The sequence below is a fragment of the Callithrix jacchus genome, chromosome 16, assembly GCF_049354715.1.
Source record: "Callithrix jacchus isolate 240 chromosome 16, calJac240_pri, whole genome shotgun sequence".
Taxonomy (NCBI): Eukaryota; Metazoa; Chordata; class Mammalia; order Primates; family Cebidae; genus Callithrix; species Callithrix jacchus.
The window spans coordinates 58431934-58447213 of NC_133517.1; the positions used below are offsets into that span (position 1 = coordinate 58431934).

Sequence of the window (15280 nt, forward strand, 5' to 3'; positions counted from 1 at the left end):
ATTCTGGGCATGAGTTTTCCTCCACAGCACTCAGGCTTCTGTGCCTTTTAACTTGATCACCAGAATGTGTACATAGGTTCACGATGCCTTCCTGCAACCCTTCGGCCTTAGTGGTTTCATACTCAAATGCCAACATTTGGCATACAGGTGACAGAAGAGGCTATAGTAGAGGAAGACATTTCCTAAAGCCCTTGAAGGCTCTACAGTTCAGTTCACACAGAAGACTCACATGAGAATGAACCAGGGGGAACATGACCTCTACACAGCTTGACTAAAGTGAAAACATCACCTGCTATTTCTAGAACTACAAGGGATTTTATAGAAATGTGCCTTTGTTATGCAAAGACTTAAGCCTTTTTTCTAGGACCAGAGACTATTCCTGTGGTATTTTCTGCCTTCGGGTCACTAACTGCGTGTGTGCATGAAATCCGAGTTAATGCCCTGTCCATGCAGTCAGTAGAATGCTCCTCATCCTTCAGTTAGCACAGTTTACAACAGGTCACCCCACATCCAACTCCCAGGTTGAATCAGAGGATTTGCTACCCCTGTATCAGGCTGGCTTCAGCTTTAACAGTCCATTTTATCTAAGAAAGTGCCATTAGACCTCTCCCATATGTTAACGTTGTAGGTTAAAATGTCAAAGTCATGTTTTAATCTTCCCCTGCACAATACTTAGAGCATTTGAAGGAAAAAAATAGTCCTAGGTCATGAAGCAGGTCCATAGACAGCTCATCCAGTATGGATGTCTGCATCTCGCATGGTGGCCTTTCCATTTGCAGACATCAGTAGGCATTGTTTCAGGAGCCACTTGGCCCCAGGCAGTGACATTTTATAAGCATCCTTATTCTCTGGAGAACACAGCTCCAAACAGCTGTTGAACATGAGGCATATGTGGGCATCAGCTTCAGGTTGCAGCCTGCTCTGAATAGCTTCACATCTGGGCAGCTGGGGACAGTCCACAGGGCCAGCAGTCCCCCAGACTGAAGAAATAAAAGATTGATGTTCAGGCACAGAGGAAACACTGAGTAGATGCCATAACACCAAGCCATGAGCACAGAGGGGTTCCAAGTCACATCCAGGCTCTTCACCAAGACCTCAGTTCCATGCTTCAGTTGAGGCCAGCCCTAAACACGAGACATCTCCATGTGAATTACACGTTCCTCACTGAAGTATGAGCTCAGATTTACCAACTTTGGCTATGTCACTGGTTGATGGCATGGCAGATCCAGTGCTGGCCGAGATAAGCCTGTTGAATTCATCTTGGGGGCAGTCATCTTTGACTCGAGTCCCTAAAACCCCAGTAGCAAACAGGTCCATTTTCAGGCAGTACAGTCTTAACAGGCCACCACAAATCCAACCCAACTTTCTTGGAGAGTCACACTACATGTTTTATTTCCATATCCTCATTAACAGGTCAGTGTGTTAGAAAGGACAATCAGCTCCAGTCATGAAAAACCACACTGCTCTGGGTTTGTCACACAAGGCTTCCTTTACACCTATAGTGTCCTACTAGCAGCCCACCTTTTAGCCACCTTGTGTCTGAACTCCATCTCTTCCTGAAGGAAGAAAGGTAAAGGAGGTAGTCTAGGAAAGCAGCACATCATTGACATTCCCTGGCACCCCTCAGCCTGGAGTCCGCATCTCAGCCTTGTACCCTTTTCCCTGTGGAACCAGCCCTTCAGAGGGTCTCACTCCAGAAAATCCATGTCCTGCCAAAAACTCAGGGGATAGAAAGGCCAAAGGCTCATTCTAAGGGAAAAACAAGGAAACTGGGATCTGGCCTTTCAGAATCAAGCATCGGAGACTCTTCCAGAGAGCCTTGTCACCCACACTGCCATGCGGCATTAGAAGGTTTTTGGATATTTATAAGAAGTTTACTAATATGGAAAAAGTTGACTGAGTTTACGTGTCTTTGTAAGTCTTCAGAATTTATCAGTACTGTTCTTGCAGAAACCAGAAATACTTCCTACACGGGTTAGCCAGCAGCCTTGCTAGTGGGGAAGTCATTACGAAAGACTGGATTCCTGAATTTCGACCCACATTGATTCAACAGTTCTCTGGTTGGTCATTTACTATTAGTCCAAGTAACAAACTTGAGACACTCCAGAATAATGGACTATGTGTCATAGAACATACCAAGTAGTTGGACAGCATGCTATGATTTGCGTAGTCCAAGTCAGGCTCATGTAGTCAGAATGACCACGAGATGAGGCACCGATGGCCTCAGTTTAAAGCCTTTCCCATTCCCTGTTCTCATTGCTGTACATCTTGAACCTGACTGCCCATTAGGATGATCCAAGGATAGAGAGCTCAGCCTAGTTCCTGTTAATGACGAAAACTAGACCTGGAATTTACTTTGTAAAATGACACTACGTGGTATTCAGAACTCCCTGTATCAAATTTAGCATATGCAGCTGAATGACCCAGTGTAGTCAGAATACATTTTATAGAAACTCCATTTCACAGAGAACAAGATATATGGCTCCAAATGTAACCCAGAATATCCCACTTGTGAATAATTGGCTGGTGTTTTGGAGAGTTTGTGATGATACAGAGTGTCAACTGAAGGATACAAAGTACTGATCCTGGGTATGTCTGTGAGGGTGTTGCCAAGAGATTAACATTTGAGTCACTGGGCTGGGGAAGGCAGATCCACCCTTAGTCTGGTGGGCACCATCTCATCAGCTGCCAGCAAATAAAGCAGGCAGAAAAATGTGAAGAGGTGACAATGGCCTCAACTCCCAGCCTACACCCTTCCTCCCATGCTGGACACTTTCTGCCCTTCAACACTGGACTCCCAAGTTCTTCAGTTTTAGGATTTGGACTGGCTCTCCTTGCTCCTCAACCTTGTAGACAGCTTATTGTGGGACATTGTGATCATGTAATACTCAAACTCCAGAAACAAAAGCAGGAAGGCTGACAGGGCTGCTGGAGTTTGCAGAGACAGGAGGAGAGAGTCTGTGCGCTTTGCTTGCTGTAGTGGCTGGGGGACATCTGCCTTTTCCACAGCCCACACCCTTTGAGGTACACTCTGGCCTGGAGGTGGGTGGGGGAAAAGTTTGCATTGCAATCCCCCGCCTTCCTCCATCTCCCCATCAATGCATATTTGTAAAATATTAAAGTCACAGATCACCGGGAGCCTATTTCTGCCTTGCAAAGGAGACAGGACTGAAAAACGAAAAGCCAGCTCCTTTTCTCTTTTCACCAAGTGGGAACATGGTTTATTTTTCTTGCTTTTAGAGTCAACACCCTTCACCACCAGGCCTTATCCCCGCCCTCACCCTGCAACCCCTTCCATCTGCTAAAGGGACAAAGTTTTTATTTTGGTCTTTTTCCCCCCTTCCCTATTTATCCTGAAAAGGATTTGATATGACAATCTTGAAGTATAAAAAGCCCTGGTGCTTCCCAGCAGAGAGGAAGAGCTGGGGGCTGACATAGCCTTTGGAAATGGACCAACAGCCCAGGCTGATGCATTGCCATGCTGGGGTCTGAATGGCCCAATACTCTGGCCTGTTCCAGCACTTGCAGGATGGGGCTGGAGGGACTGAGTGGGGGGACTGGGAGGAGGCAGGACATTGGAGACATTTTACAGAAAATTATGTCCATCACAGACCGGAGTTTGGATGAGGCACAGGCCAGAAAACATGCTTTGAAATGCCACAGAATTAAGCCTGCCTTAGTCTAACGTGTTGTGTGAAATTGAAGACTAAACACTATAGTATCTGAAGAGCCCAGGAGCAGCCGCCATAGGTCCCCAGCTGGTGCTGATGGACCACATGCTGACAGAGCCAAACTCTCACAGATCAGACAAACCTACCATATAGAGCTGGAGAAATGAGCAGGCCTGCAATGAGTTCACCACCCACGTGATGAGTCTCCTGTGAAAGCAAAGCCAGACCAGGCCCATTTCCCCAAAGGAGACTGAGCGGATGGTCAGCATCATCCACCCCAAGTTCAGCTCTATCCAGATGCAGCTCAAGCAGAGCACATGCAAGGCCGTGATGGTTTTTCAGTCCTGTCTCCTCTGCAAGGCAGAAATAGGCTCCTGGCAATCTGTGGCCAGGATTTCTGGATACATGGCAGAATTGATGGAATTTCAATAAGCAACGGAAATCTGAATGAGTGTTTCTATTCCCATCTCAGCAATCCTTACCCCAGTGAGGAAGTCAAAGAGGAGTTAGCCAAGAAGTGTGGCATCAGTCTCCCAGGTATCAAACTGGTTTGGAACTGAATCTGGTACAAGAACATAGGTAAGTTAAAAGGAAGCTAGTATTTATGCTGCCAAAACAGCTGTTACTGCTACCAGTGTGTCAGCCCGTGGAAGCCAAGCTAACTCGCCCTCAACTCCCAACTCAGCTGGTTCTTTCAACATATCAAACTCCTGAGATTGGTTCATGAGCCTGCAGTCACTCGATGGGGATTCTTACCAAGGGGCCCAGGTTGGAGCCAATGTGCAATCACAGGTGGATACCCTTTGCCATGTTATCAGCCAGACAGGAAGATACAGTGATGGACTTGCAGCTGGTCAGGTGTACAGTCCACAGGGTATCCATGCTGATGTAGTAGCATCCTGCCATCTTTCCTTTTTATTAGTGACCTCCCCTGCAGAAGGCCCTGGCAGTGTTCACCAATACCTCCAACTGAACACCCAGCAGTTGCATCTTGGCTGACACTGTGCCCCAGTTGGGGAAGGAGCAGGAGGGTGGTTTCCTTTCCCAACGTGGAAGTGGAGAGACTAGAGGTTAAAGCAGTCAGCAAACAATGAGCATCTCTTCTCTGGGATGCTACTTCAGCCAATCTGGACAATTTTATGCTCTTCCCTTTTTCCAGGGTAGAAGCCACCCTTCCCTGCCTTCAGCCATCAAACTCAATTTTTATCCTCTTCCCTGCCCTTGTGCCTGTCTTAAACTCCCAGAGTCTCTGCCTACTATCACTGAAGGGTATTTTCAACAATTAGAGGAATTTAAAGAGGAAAAAGTTAAAGAAAATTGTTGGGAAGAGGTCTTGACGTGTGTGGAGAATATGTTATCTGCTGAGAGGCAATTGTAAGGAACACTGAGCCATCTCCAGGCAGAAAACTAGAAGAGTGGGCAACATGTACTGGCCACGCACTACTTAAACCAGCTCCCAAAACAGGATATCTGACCTTGTCCGCATTGCTGGGTCAGTGGCTTTCTAGCTTATTTCTATCTTAGCAGTGAATAGGCACAATCTGCCTATTTCGTCTATCTTCATTCTATGAAGAAACACTGAACAAGTGATTACTATATAGCAGATGCTCAAGGAAATGTGGATCAGTCTGCTCTGGGCTTTTCGCAGGGAAATGCTGTCAGTCCCCCGACGGTCCCACTCTGATCCCACTTTTGCACTCTTTGTATCTGTTTAATTCTTTCATCACCACCTGGGTTGGGGTCTCTACAACTGAGCTGGTCTTGGCAGAAAATAAGAGTATTTGTACATTTTCATGCTGGCAGTTTGAGGAGCCAAGTTCACCTTACTTGGATCCCTCACTCCCTATGTTGACAATCCCATTTCTATTACTCACTTCTTAACGGGAATACATCACACTGCTCTACTCGTTCCAGGCCTTCCTGCCTCTTGCTCTTCCTCCCCTTGGGGCCAGTACTAATTGGAACACTTTCCTCCTCTTTCTTCCCAACCCCAGTTATTCACTGGGGACTGTCATAGCTGGGATTTTAAAGGTGCCACATTTTTCAGTTTTATTTCCACTAGGTTGGTTCCCAGGCAAGAAGTCAGGCAGCAGGGAAGAACACGGGAACAGCAGGTGCAGAATTCCTACAGGCTTTCTTATCCTGCTAGCAACAGCTGTTGTTTCAGAGGCAGTTTTTGGAGACCAATACTCAACAAGTAATATTCAGAACATATTGCAAAACTGGGCCCAAGTTACACATGGTGATGAATACATCAGTAAGGAATAGGAAGTTCTTATCCCAAAACCCTTCAACTACGTCTTCCTATGCACATGTAGGCACGTGCACCATCTCACACCTTCACTTTCCCAAGATGCCATGTTCAATTACCTACAATAACCACAACACTGTACACCTTATAAAGTCGAGAGGGAATTAGTGACTAAGTGAAGGTCACTGATGCAGCAGCAGTGTCTGGGGCTTCCAGACCCGGTAGGCACACTAGCATGCACTTACCAGGACACACAGGACCTGATCATAAGTGACAGGTCTCCAGTGTAAACTACTTGTTCCCATCACCCCTGGAGCACTTAGGGAGCCACACAGTGCTTACAATGTTAAGTGGATTTGGTTGTTTCATATTAGGCACACTATTTTCCAAAATGTTATGCCACATCATGCTCTTGATGCTCGTGTGTTAATACATGAGAAAGCAGCATGTACTTGAAAGCTACTCGCAAGTCACTGAGCTCATCATCTTCATAGCAAATTCTACCAGCAAGAAAGACGGCAGCTCTATCGCTTTAAGTGGCAGGTGGTGAAATCTTTCGGTGCCTCTTTCTTCATCTGAAATGGGAACTGCTATGCCTGGCTTACTAAGACTTTAGAAGCGACTTCAGTCTTTCATTTCATATCCTATCTGTAAGTGTGCAATCAGGGGAAGTAATGGCCCTGAAATAAACAAGCTCATGTCATCTAGAGACAATAAATGGTTTTGTCCTAGCTTCTGGTTAATATCAGTACTTTGAGGTCATCACTATGACAAAAGAGTTGTTTTCTTGGTTTGGGTCTGTCTGGTTTCTTAGAATAAAGCAAAGCTTCCAAACTAGAAAAAATAGACCCTGGTTCTCTTAGTTTGCACTTGAACCTAACATGTTGCCTTGTACATACTTGGTCCCTGTGACATTGACTGTTGGGGGGCTTCCAGAGACAAGAGGGGGCGAGAATGGCCAGCTAACAAGGACATGGAAATTCTGCATGGCACTACAGTCATGAGTAGAAAACGCTGCTCAGGGAAGCAGGGGATGCCACCAAGGAAACTCGAGGATATGTGTATTTGAAGGAGATACAAAAACTAAATTCATAGAAAAATGAGATTATGTCTTGATGACTAAAAGGCACTGGAAAGTTGTCTCTAACTTCTGCCCTAATCTGAACAGATGCCTAGAAGGAGCATTTTTGTGACAACTTCATATAGTGTTTAGAACCAGTGGAGAACTCCGACTTAGTGGCGGGAATTTATTAAACTATCCACACACAGGAACATGGTTGAATCACATTTGCTTGACTTAGAGCAAAGTAAAGAGACCATAGAACAGTTCTCGTGGAAATAGTGACACCAGATGTGGCTTGAGTGACTGCCCCGTTAACGTCAAAGTTCAGAGCAGTGCTACATTCGCACTGGGAGTTTCTCCCCAGGCAGCAGTTTGCACTCATGATCACCTTTCACAGCGTTTCCCCACCCAGCACTTCACTTAGTCTTTTCTATACCCAGTATCTCCCCTGGTACCCCCTGCAAGCCCACTGTCACTTCTGACTTCCAACATGGCAGTCGTGAGATCTGTCCACGTTAGGTGTAGCACGATGACAGAGAAGCAGGATGAGTTTGGATAGAGCATGCCATCTGGAAACAGCTTCCTGGGAATTCACATTAGGCCAGTCCTACAGATACCAAGATGCACCCCAGGATTTCTTCATTTTCTAATGGAAGTGGGATTGTCCATCCGTGAATTTCCCGGAGAAAATACTAGACCTGGGGGGTTGGTCCACCTTGTAACTCTTCATCCCCACTGGCGAGGAATTCATGCCTGTGCAGTACATTTGCCAAGTGGCACTCTTTCGATTTACGTTTTGCCGTGATGGAGCTTATTTGCTGGTTGCCTTTTCTCACCTTTTTCTTTCCTTCTGCTTTTTGCCCAGAAAAACCTGACTTCGATACCAAAAAAGATGAACCACAGAAACTAAGAAACTTTAAACAAAAAGATACTCAACGATTCCTTCAGCGTTACTAACATTTTCCACTGTTTCTTGTGACTTGCGTCTTCTTTGTAGTATCGATGAACATTTGATAGTGAATGTTCTTGTAAATTCAGATAAAAAAAAGGTCCGAATAGTGTTTATAAAAACTTAACGACCCTCATAGCTCGCCAAACAGTGGGGAATTTTCCCTCTTCTGGGACAACGTGCATCATTCCTTCATTAGTTTGTAAACTCCAAACTACCTACACATTCTTCATTTCCCTCATTTTTATTTTCTTGCATTTGTGAATTAGTTCAGGAATGCTAGGAAAGTGTTGAGTTGTGCACATCCATGTTTCAGAATGTTTAGAAGTAACAGTAATTCGTTTTTGTAAACTAAAAAAGGCTGGAATAGTGAGAATAGGTATAACACATTATGTTCATTAACTTTGAGACCCAGAAATAAGCATTTTATATTCTTGCTCTTAAAAATGTAAGAGTGGTTTCATTATTTTTGATTTGGAGAAGGGTTTTTAATTGTTGGAATTATGATCTTGCCGTTTTTCTTCAATATGTATACAAAGCGATGTGAAAAGGTGACGTTAGCAGAGTAGTAACAAGTAGGCTTATTCTACTTTTGCTTCAGAATTCAGTTAATGCCAGAAGCAAAGATCAAGCCCGTGTTGACATCTCATTGCTCACCTGCATTTCTAGAGTGTGGCACTCATGCAAGTCCCTGAGAAAAGTAAGATCAAGGACATGCTTCTCCTTTCGAGCCCTTTAAAAGTTCAAGAAATTAGTCCAAGGGAACTTTGTTACCAGGAAAGGTTTTTATTTTTATTCTAATTGACACAGCCAAGTACTTTGTTTTCTTTCTCCTTATTTAATAACTACATTCCATGACACCTCTCCCAACTAGAGGCTTTTTCTTCCAGTAGAGTCCCACAGGAGATGCTAGTATGATGGGCACCATTGGCTAAGTAAACTAGATGCAGGAAGCAGTCCTTGGGGCCAGTCTGCTGAGTCCTGGTTTTGGATGAAGAGTTGGTGAGATGCTGGGCCAGGTTCAATGCTGTATTTAATGCTAAGAGGTTAAGTACTTCAGACAGTAAACTCTTAGTAACCTCTGACTTAGGCAGCTGCTTAAAGCAAATTGCAAAACTTGCTCGATTTGGAATTCTTTTAAGAGGAAAAAAGCCCTAGTGTTTGGAAAAAATTTTAAATCTTATTCAACAAATTGTGTTTAGAAAGTGGTCAGAACTTTAAAAGAATGCAGAATTGTGGAGCAACACTTTAGGAAATATTTCTACCCAAACACTTGTGCTCTTGAAGTCGTAACAAAATGAGCTTTTCCATCACCTTCATGGTTTCAGTCCCTAGCTCAAAGCTTTCTGGAATTTTTGTAAACTTTTTGTTAAATAAAACATTCAATGAAGACTTAAATCTAAGACCTGAGACTACAAAATATTGGGGAAATGCTTCCAAGCATTGGTTTGGGCAGACTTTTTGGGCAAGAACTCAGCACAGGAAACAAAAGCAAATATAAATAGGATTAGAGCATGCTAAAGCTTCTGCACAGAAATCAGTGAGAAGGCACCTCCAGAAGGCTCCACCCTGCACTCAGTGTTCCTACTGAAGACAGTTATGTGGATAAATTTTAAAGTAGTTTAAGTATCAGATTCTCCCCACAGTTCAGCATTATCAATTTGTCATGTAAGGATTGACGGTTCTGAAACCATGATAGTCTGACAGTCCTCTTCAGGGTCTCAGGTCCTCCCCCCCAAGTCATAGTTCAAGAGGAAACAGGTTCTACAAACGGTATTGGTAGTCTAACTTTATATGAACCTCAACGTATAAAGCTAGTTGAAGCCCTTTCTGTATCTGAAGCTTTTTCCAGAATTTCAGCACTTCTTCTGTACCACAGATCTTGTCCTGGGAGTTCAGTGTTGAAAAATCCAAGTAACAAACATAAGGCAGCTTCAAAGTCAGACCTGGTTGCCCTTTCTGAACCACACGGGGACCTACAACTGGCTGTGATAACTCCAAGATGGGAGACAGCTACTGGCCAAGACTTTCATGTGATGGACATAGATGCGCACATCAGTATCCATCTTGCATGTTCCTGCTTCAATATTCTCCAGAGAAGATAGTACACGGGTAACACCTAAAGCCTTCCACTTCTGTTTAAAGTCAGATCCTGGATTTCCATCCTCCTATCCTAGCACTCCTTTGCCACTAAGACCTAGGCGACCTCAAATCATTTTTTTCAATTCATAATGACAGGAGAACTCACAAACAGGACATTCTCACATATGCAATAGCTTTTAAAAACAAATGAGTGAAACCTCACAGGCTTCTCCACAGAAATTCTAGCTCTAAGCTTAGTTTAGACCTCACCATTAACACTGGTCACCTGTGCTTAGCCATGGAGTGTCCATTGATCAGACCCTTAGCAGGGAACAAGCTGATGCATACAAATGGAAGGCTTTAGGTAAAGTCTGATGTTACCCATGCACCCCACCTGCTGCACTGAGCCCATACAACAAACTTAGCACCCAGTGGTAACAGTAACTTTGTAGTTTTAATCGCTGGAATGATTTTGTAGATTTGCACGTGTTTGACATCCAGGAAAACTTCAGTGGTGTCTCATCCGAGTTGTCTTTGGATTCGTCTCATAGGGCCAGGCATGGTGGCTCACACCTGTAATTCCAGTACTCTGGGAGGCTGACATGGATAGATCACCTGAAGTCAGTTTGAGACCAGCCGGGCCAACATGGCAAAACCCTGTCTTTACTCAAAATAGAAACATTAGCCAGGTGTGTTGGTGCATGCCTGTAATCCCAGCTACTTGAGAGGCTGGGACAGGAGAATTGCTTGAACTTAGGTGGTTGCAATGAGCCAAGATTGCATCACTGCACTCTAGCCTGAGCAACAGAGCAAGACTCCATCTCAAAACACACACACGAATTTGTCTCATGGGCATCACAAGGCCTCTTCAACATGCCCATTTCCTGAAAACTCAGATTTCAGGAGATAAAGGTTTAAGAAAGTTCTTTTGCCTTCCAGCCTCCAGCTCTTTGAATATTCCATCAGAGACTTAATATGGTGATACAACTCGGTGATACAAAGATACACAGAAAAAGGTCCTAACAGAAGCTGGATGTTTACTAGGCAGGGGGATGTTCTGAACCATAACTCCAGTTGTGAACTTTGAGAGTTTTCTAATATCATCCTGAGAACAGAAGAGCCAATAATCAGATTCTGAGCACAAGAATTCATTGAGGGCAGGAGTTTTACCATCCATGGCACCCAGGCTCCTGTGACGTTGGAGTCAGAAGGACAAGACAGTACATAAAGTGAGGCTTTAACCACTTCTGTGACATCCGGTCTCATGTTCAGACACTCCCCCTGAAGTGGGAGCAAGTTCAAAGGAATCAGTCATGTCAGTGCAGAGGATGTCACGCTAGAGGATGAAGACAATTTTTGAAGTCTGAAGTTTACAGAGTTCAATTCACATGAGACTGAACCAAGAAATACAACTTTTACCCAGCGTGATGAAACTAGTGCACCTGCCGTTTCTAGACTAAGGAATTTGATGGAGAAATGGTTTTGTTTCTAGGAAGGAATGAATCCTAGATCTGGGACCAATTCCTGGGTATGTGTTCATCCTGCAATCTTCTACTTGCACATTTGTGTGTGCGTGCAATCAGATACCGTCCCCATAGAACCACTGGAAATCTCTTGGCCATGCAGTAATACAGGGCATCTACAAATAGATTATCCCATATTCAACACCAACTTGAACCAGAAGAGATGTTATCAGGCCTGTCACAATCTGGTTTAAATAGTTCATTTTAACTAAGACATCATTAGGTCTTTTAGCTGGAGTCATCCCCTAACTGTAATAGGTAAAATGCAAACCAGTGATATTTTAGCTTCACTGAAGATGTCCCTGAAGTTTAGGGGATCCAGAGTCAGTTTCAAGACATGAAATATCCCATTGAAAGCCCATTCAGTACTAATATCTACAGGCCTTTCCGTTTATAGATGTCAGTGGACATTGGAATAGTGGCCATTTCATCCTAATGACACTTTACATCGATTCTTGCTCTCCCCATTGTGAAAAACGACTTAAAAAAAAAAAAAAAAAAATCAGTTGAGGATGAGGCTTGGATTTCAGCCTCAGCCTGTTCATTTGAGCAGAACATCTTTATATCTAGGTGACTGGAGAGTCTATATGCCCAGTAACTCCCCCATCAGTGAGAAGACTGACAATATTCAGGCACAGAGGGAAACAATAGGTGCAGAGAACACCAAGCCATGGGTATGGACAAGAGTTTCCCCATTTTGAAGTTATGCAAAGCCACATTCATGCTCTTTTACAAGTTCTCAGTTTCGCCCTATAGTTAAGACCCTGGAACTTAAGGCCACCCTTATCCATATAACGATCCTTGTTCCTAGCTAGAATTCAATCACGCCAAGTTTTCATTCCAAGTATTCCCTTATTTGGCAGATCCAGGGCTTTCTGGGCCAAGTATGTCCATTTCATCTTGGGGCTGCCCATCATTGGATAGTGTTACGAAGGGCTCAGCAGCCAACAGCTCCTTCTGAGGCAGTGCCACTGTCTTCCGATTTGACGGGTGACTCTGCATTGTCCTTACTGTGATTTATCTGGGAATATCTGAGGATGTTGCTAGAGGTGGTTATCATTCGAGTCAGTGGACTGGGAAAGACCCACCCCCTCAATGTGTATGGGGGAGATTCCTTAAGTGCTGCAGCTGGAGCCAGACGCCTCAGCCTATTTCCGTATAAGTCATGAAGAAGGTAATAGAAATATAACCGTAGTTGTTCACAGGCGATCTTACTTCTTTTACCAATGCCTCTCAGGTCGGAAGTGTGAGCCTGGGGCAACATTGTGGAATGAACTTAAGGCAAGATGCTTTAAGCCCTCTCACGCCCCTGTAAGGGCTGCTGGAGGGCACCTTGGCTGTGCATCAGCACCAGTGCTGGGAAAGCATCCACTGCTGAGCCAGCTAGGGAAGGGGGCGTCCAAGATGGCTGAGACACCTCCCTCCCGGGAGGAGTTAGGAAACTCCGCTCCTCCAAGCTCTTGTGGTAGGCCTGACACTGTCAGGTAGGCCCACAGACATCTGGGGGCTTGTCTATGTGATGTTGTGCTTCAGTGGTCACGTTCTATGTCTACTGTCACGTTCCACTTCTGCATGTGGTTTTTTTCTTAGAAGAGTCAGTAAAAGAAATATCAATGTCTTTGTCCTTCCTTAACAAGTATGGAAAGGTGCTGACGCATTATGCTCCTTACCTCATCTCAGCTACTAGAAATTCCCGAGCCCCTACCTGTATGTGACTTGATCCTATCACTGCCATACCCTATCTACCCTGCCCCCAGGTTTGCAACTCAATGAAAATCTAGGCATTCCGAGCCACTACCCTTCAGTTGACAGTGGACCCCCAGGCCCAAACTCTTTCCTTGATCTGTCTTTTGTCTAATTTCTACAATTTCTTGTCTCCACCCCAGCAGAGGGGCTCACAGAACCCTGTAGGGCTGGACCTTACTGGTGGGCACCATCCATCCAATCAGCTCCCAGCGTGACTAAAAGCAGGTGGAAGAAGGTGAGATAAGCTGGCTTGCTGAGTCTTCCAGCTTTTGCGTTCCTCCCACACTACATGTTTCCTGCCCCTGGATATCAGACTCCAGGTTCTTCAGCCTTTACACTTAGACTTGCTGGGGGCTCTTGGACCTTCGGCCACAGACTTAAGACTGCACTGTTGACTTCCCCACTTGAGGCTTTTTGGAGTTGAACGGAGCCACTGCTGTTTCCTTCTTCCTCAGCTTGCAGACAGCCTATCGTGGGATTTCGCCTCGTGATCGTGCGAGTCAGTTCTCCTCAAACTTCCTTATAGACATATCTTAGTTCTGTCCCTCTGGAGAACTAATATGGTATGTATTGGAAGTTATCAGATAGGAAGTCAGTTTGAAATCTTTATACACATTTTTGCAGCTATTTCTACCATTTCTCGGGCTGTATCTGTAAGAACAAGTACCACTTTCTACCCTGAAGTTTGCCCATGGCCTTGCTAAAGGTAAAGTTACTACCAGAACGTCGATTTCTGAGTCTAGACCACCACAAACAGTTACCTATTGGGTTTACTATGAGCCCAGGTAACCATGCCGAAGGAGACCAGGACAACAAGACATTTCATTAGACAGGGTCCCAAGTAGACAGGGCATGTGCTGTGGTTTTGTTAAACACTTTTTGAGCCAGTTTGTCTAGAGATAGGGACACAAGACTAAACATTGTGCTCATTCTGTGTGAAGCTTTCTCCCTACCCCATTCTCATTGCCACCTCATTGTAGTTTGTCCTAACCAAAGTCAGGCTCCAGGATAGACGAGATAATCTTTGTTAATGATCAAAACTAAAACCTGGAGTTTACCTTGGGAGGGGACACTACCCTGGGTCTTCCGAATCTCCTGGGTGAAGAGCAGCAATCTACACAGGCTTCTGAGAAGCCCAGTAGAGTCCAAATTATTTGAATAAGGAGCTATTTTATACAGTTCAGCGTCTATGTCACTAACGTCAACTAGAGTCTTCCAGTGTTAGGAAGTTGCCTATGTTTGAGGAAAAGTTCAGGCCTAGAAGCCCTAATTTTTTAATTCCATAGGTAAAAGCAGTCTCTAAAACTGAAGACAATGCCTGTTCTGTGAACCTACGGATTAGATTGAGATTGACCAAGTTGTATTTGTAGACCAGAAACCATTGCCCTGTTTTATTTTACTCAGAGGATAGGAGAGTTGGACATGAAGATGGAAAAGTACATGGAATTCTAAGTGTTGAAAAGAATTTCATGTAAACACATCATGGAAAGCTGAACACTTGCCTACCCAAGGAAAGAAACTGACAATGGAGGCCACAGAAATGCGAAGTGGCATGCTTGGTTTCCAAGAGAAGACACTTGTGGCCATTCCCAGGCTGACTGGAAAGTTAGGTTAGCTGGCCTTTGAAACATCTGGATAGTCTCGCATTAAAGACTGGCACCTGGTTGTCCTGTGTGATAAAGCTGGGCCCATGGAGCAGATTCAGAATGAGATCTAAGGTAGGGAGGAGGTGAAGCATGTCATTACTTCCCTTTTGTCTGTCCGTCCGTCCATCCTCAGTCTCCTGTAAGCTTCTCCCACTGGGCTAGGCCCAGATGAAAGCAAGCTAGTACTGTACCCAGGAGACTGTGCTGAAAGTTAATGGGCCCCATGATTGACATAAAATGAATGGAATCAAAGACAAGATGGATAGCTACATTAGTAAATAGAGGCAAGCTGCTCAAAGATCTACCACACGCTATTTAAGTAGACATTTACCCACAGAGGTGTAGTTCC

The 15280-nt window shown here is 44.6% G+C and overlaps 1 pseudogene; it reads left to right on the top strand.

Moving 5' to 3' along the window:
* The first annotated feature begins 1384 nt into the window (after positions 1–1384).
* On the top strand, positions 1385–4510 carry LOC100392750 (pre-B-cell leukemia transcription factor 1-like; annotated as a pseudogene).
* The last annotated feature ends 10770 nt before the right edge of the window (positions 4511–15280 follow it).